We start from the raw sequence: 5553 nt of genomic DNA, 5'->3' as shown, positions 1-5553 counted from the left end.
TGTTGAGGAGAAACTGATCCAATTCGAAGTTGTTGATGTTTATACCGATCGATCATAGAAGAAATATGATTCATTCCAATCAGGCTTTTAGATCACACGTGCATTTGCAAGTGCGCAACCCAAACCAAAAAATAAAAGTATCTCAAAACTACAAGATTCTGAAGCTATAAAAGAATCCTAGGTTGATAATCTGCAAGACCAATGAAAGCTGCATTGGATTACACACCTGAACTTATCAAGGTCAACTCCATTGTCCTTAACAAAAGATAGGAAGTTGTAAAAAATATCATCTGTTGGGCGACATTGTTTATTGAATTTTTCCTCGCATATGTAGATGTTATTTATTGAATTTTTCCTCGCTTGTGTAGGATTTTTGAGGAAGTTGTCGTTTGCTCGAGTGGGTTAAGATCCGTTGATTGTTTATTTTGTTGCCCTCTTTTATAAAATAGGTTTAGTCGAGCATTTCCTATCCGAAACCTCTGTTTCAATCTCTTTTTGTATTTGAGATTCTAAACTTATGTTTCAATCTCTCTTTGTATATGCACCTCTTGGTGATCTAATAAGGACATATCTACTTGCAGTATGTTTGTATAAGTTTTGTCCATTCAATACATGGTGATCGGTTGATAAACACTGGTATGTAAATCTTGTAATCCTTCACATATCTTTTTTGATGTTGTTAAGAAGTTTATTTCCCCTCTCCTCTTTTTCTAGATTTGTTTCCTACACGGATATGTTTTAGTTTTTGTGCTTTTGATATTGTATTTTCTTTGTAACCCTATTACTATGTGCAAATATGAAGTTCCTTTTTCTTCTTTATCCTTTTTTTGTTATAGGTTTTTAATTTGATTATTATGTTGTTTATTTGAGGGTGAGACATGAAGAGTAGAGACAAGTTTTTATGTTGTTTCTGTTAAATATGTTTTTCTGATTTTACAAGGTTGAAGATAAGATCAGCGCAATTCTGAATGGGTTAACTGATTCAGATTTGCTAAGAATTTTTTCCCCTACCCCCTTTCTGGAATTATTTCATGTACATATATATATATTTTTTGGGGGGTGGGTTTATGATGTTGTACCTTCTTTGTATCCCTATTAGAATGTGCGGCTATGATGTTCCTTTTTCTTTTTTATCCTTTTTTAATAGGAGCAATTATATGGTTTAAGCAAGAGGAATCGGTCTCAGAGATGTAACGTCGTAGCAACGTAGAGAAATTTGAGTTCCAAGGTGAGGTTTCTTGCCTCATGGATATTATAATTTTTGAGAGAGCTATCTCCAATGCTTCTGATGTGTGAAAAATTTACTAAACCGTTTATTACACGTGAGTAACAATCGTTATTGATGCCTTAGTATTTGTTTATTTCTCTCTTGTATGCTGCTGATTTTATTTGAGTTCGTTTACTCTACATCAGGTATTGGATAAGATCAATTTCCTTTTACACACAAATAAGGAGATTTTCGATGAAGGTGATAACACAAAGCTTAAGATCCTGGTTAGTGAATGGCTCCAATGAAACAATGAAAATATTATGAACTTGATGATTTTTCGATGTTCCTGGTGTTTTGATTACTTTTGACTAATTCCAAACCTTACTTTCCAAATCAAATCATAAGACATGCAGGCAGCAGTGAAGGAGTCTGCAACCACCGATTCTTCTCTTGACCCTCCTATAGCTGAAATGAAAGTGAATATTTGTGGGGTTCATTGTGCCCAAGGATGCCCAAGTGATGGTGAATGCATGGGCCATTGAGCGAGATACTACCATATGCCTAATGGAAGTTGTGTTTATGATGCCTGAAGGAAGTTATTATGGTTTTGAGAAGATTGGTGATATCTGTGAAGGTTTTTGTTGCCAATACTGTTCTCTTTATTTTTCTAATAAAATCTATATTCGTGTTTTGAAATTATGATGCTTCTTTTTTCCCTATTTTTTTTTTTTTGAAATTCTTTAAACATTATATTTTTTTTTTTTCTTCAATAGGTGTCTTCCTCTTTTATTTTCATTACCTGAGTGCACATAATTATGGTTCTGAGAAGACAGATGATATATGTAAGTTCTGGAATTGACAGACAACTAATATTGATATTTATGTTTATGAGGTCAAATAGAAATCGAAATGGTTTGTGGCAAAGGGATAAGGCATCTGATTTTGTTCTGACTACTCAGAAGTTCGAATCTTCCCATCCCAGAGCAAACCAATTCGATCAAAATAAGGACTCTTTTCTTTTAACAATCTTTTCTTCAAGAACGAGTGTAGTGTTGGATACAATGTGATCCATCTTTATGATTGCTAAATTATCAATTCATATATTGTATATTTATGAAGCTTTCCTTTGAATCTAGAAAAAGATTCTCTCCACAGCGTTGGAGATATCTTCTCAAGGTCTCTGAAACTGGTAATTTGGGTAGAACGAAGACTGGTCACTTATGGCTTTTGCATGTATTTTGTTATTAAATTCATGTTAATGAAGTAGATGCAACTTGGAAGGTAATGCAATTTGCTTTGTGCTGATGAGGTTTAATTAATTGATCTCTCCTTTTGTCAATTCATCGAAGAGAGAGGAATATAAAGTGAAAGGTTTATTTTGTGAGAATATTTGCTCATGTCGGTTGATTTCTTTTAAAAATTCCTTAGCTGGTGCGCCATATTAAGAAACTCATTTATCCATTATCATTTATCCATTATAAGGATCATATCAAGTGAATATCTTACACTTTTGTGAACATTAAGTGTAGTATATCCATAGAAAACATTACAAATCCAATATGTATATAATCCTTTCTGAAACGTGTAAACATTAGGCCTTTTTTTAGGTTCATCTCCCATGTTAATAGTAACTAAATCACTTTGTGAGAGAGAGAGAGGCCTTTCTAAAAACCAATTAAATGTTCTAAAAAGGTTTCTTCCTAAATTTCTACATTAGGTTTTCACTTTTTACATTTTTCTTTTTCTCCCTTCTGCCATAGAATAGCATTTAATCATTGATTGTCTAAAAAAATCCGTATTTATCTATCATTAATTGAAATTTAAAATTCAATATTTAATAATCATCTTAAATTACTAATTGTTTCAATGGATATAATGTATGCTTAAAATACATTTAATTTAATGTAGACATTTTGTTTTCTCTCACACGGCCGCATGTGCATTTGCACGTATATTTTCTTACTAGTATATATATATATATATATAGTAATTCATAAAATTTGGGTTTGGGTGCGATACAATTAGCACATATGATCCACTATCCATCCAGATCAGATAAGCTCTCCACCACCTGTATAACTTAATATTAGAAGAAAAAAAAAAAAATCAGTTCATAATGTGTTAAATCCTTGGATTCAAGAAAACGGCATTCAAGACTCGTGAATCCCTGGGAGGTTTTGCTAACATTTTATGTTCTTTGCTTTTGTATTCATTGTTCAATAATATATGAAAATTAACCTACATTTATCAATAAAACTTGTTAATTAAAAAAAAAAAAAAAAAAAAAAAAAAGATTCTGATCAATTATATGAAAGATCAAGTGTCCACCTTGTCAAGAACTCATCTTTAAAATCTAATCATTAAAGAGAAAGAATACCCAATACCTATAAGCCTTCACATTGGAGTCAATCTCACACCTGCTATGAGGTGTGGGACCATCTTTGAGCCCATGGATGTTGTGAGATGGATGGGATGGTTACATATGCAAGGGAGAGGATCTATGTTCTTTACATCCGACTATTTACATCCAACGTGAAATTATTGCTTTCGCATGGAACCCCAAGAATCTCCTCCCACACTTGGGAACTGAGATCTTCCCCAAGGATTTTCTCCATCCTAGAAAGCACATCGGAATTGCAACACCCCAACTCTGGTACCACTAATTGCTTCACATAAGCCTTCACATTGGGCTATTTACTTCTGATGTGAATCATTGCTTTCACCTGGAACCGCAACACAACTGATCAAATATATATACCTGCAGAATGCATTGATGTTGATAACAATACCATCAGGCATGAGTTTCACATCCGACCACTCATCACTTGCAATCCTTCGATTTGGTTCTACAACAACATTGTCAACACTCTCGGATTAATCCCCAACCTAAGATTAGGTTGAGGACAGTAGGAGTAGTAGTGAGCCACCATCACCCTCACTTCCAAACATGACAGATCCTTCAATTTTCCGACTTCAAACCCAACCCTTCCTGTAGAATCTCCATCAGAACTTGTCCCACACTCTTCTTACGTGTTCGTCTCACTCCAATGCCTCTCGCCGAAATATCTCTAGAATAGTGGTTATGTGCATGAATGTGCATCATAGACCCTCATCCCCCATCCAATTGTTTTGTGCCCAGTTGTGCATGTGGGAGTTCAAAGGAAGAATTTGAGTTTCCCCTAACTTCTTGCGGGCTCCATGGGGACCCACAAGCACCCGGCCCACCCCTTCTTCAGTTAAACTGACCTCTGTGTCACCAGTGCAGGTTGAAGGAGGCCAACTAAAACAGGGTTTAGTCATAAAAATCGTTGGGAGCTCACCCTCACCCTAGGAGTTGGAGTCACCTATGAAAGGAACAGAATTGGGTCCTAACAGGCCTAAATCGGAATAATAAAAAAAAAAATTATCGTGGCAAAAAATCATTTTTAGGGAATTAAAAAACACCTCTATTGAGTCTTGAATCCTTAAACATGGTTTGAAAGGAATCATTACCATATCATTCTAACGTGGAGTCAGGGCCTCAGGGAGCCTTGCAATTCTGGTCCTTCCCATAGTCGAGGGAGGGGTCTTTTCCCGTAATGGGTTACAATAAGACGTAATGGGTTACAATAAGACAATAATGGATTGGGTTTTCCTTCACCAGAGATGAAGTAATGAAAGAGGAATTTCTTGACCATGAGCATCGAGTGATACCAAGGGAAGGAGTACCTAAGGATTTAAATCGATAGTCGAAAGTCCAAATTTGATTCACATCCTTATTCGTTTTGAGATTCCGCATCTAATCAGAGCATATCTACTTCATATCAAATTTGGATAATCTGAAAAATAATCTATCCGATTCAAATATATATTCAATTAATAATAAAATTAAATTAGGGGAAAAGGACCCTTGCCAAGATGCATGAGTGCACAAATTACCACCCACCCCTGTGAAATAAAAATTTTTATTCATGTATATACCTTATTCTGAGCACTCATTGGCCCCCATACTGGTGCAAGAATTACGTGATTAAATCACAATCTCTTGCAATAGAATTTAAGTAGCTAATGATGTTAAATGTTCTTAAAATTTGACAAGTTTTAAAGAATGAGGAAAAGAACTGAGACAATTGAGAGATATCGATTAAGAACAAATCATATCCTGCAAGTGGCCGGGATGATGGTTCAAGCTTACCCAAGTCAAGTACCTAAATAGATAGTCAAAATTCCAAATTCTATCCGATTACATCCAATCCCTATTCGATTTATTTACATCTTTATTTTCGAATTCATCAATAGTTTTACCACCACCACCACAACCCCCCCCCCCCCCCCCCCCCCCCCCCCCCCCCCCCCCCCCCCCC

The 5553-nt window shown here is 35.4% G+C and overlaps 1 long non-coding RNA gene across 1 annotated transcript; it reads left to right on the top strand.

The window, feature by feature from the left end:
• The first annotated feature begins 520 nt into the window (after positions 1-520).
• Positions 521-1335, top strand: LOC122081973. The gene is made up of 2 exons (XR_006141261.1): positions 521-636; positions 1148-1335. It is a non-coding gene; the product is annotated as an uncharacterized LOC122081973 (long non-coding RNA).
• The last annotated feature ends 4218 nt before the right edge of the window (positions 1336-5553 follow it).

This window comes from Macadamia integrifolia, chromosome 6 (genome assembly GCF_013358625.1).
Source record: "Macadamia integrifolia cultivar HAES 741 chromosome 6, SCU_Mint_v3, whole genome shotgun sequence".
NCBI classification, from domain to species: Eukaryota; Viridiplantae; Streptophyta; class Magnoliopsida; order Proteales; family Proteaceae; genus Macadamia; species Macadamia integrifolia.
The sequence above is the reverse complement of the archived record's forward strand: the minus strand, read 5'-3'. Positions and strand labels throughout refer to the sequence as shown.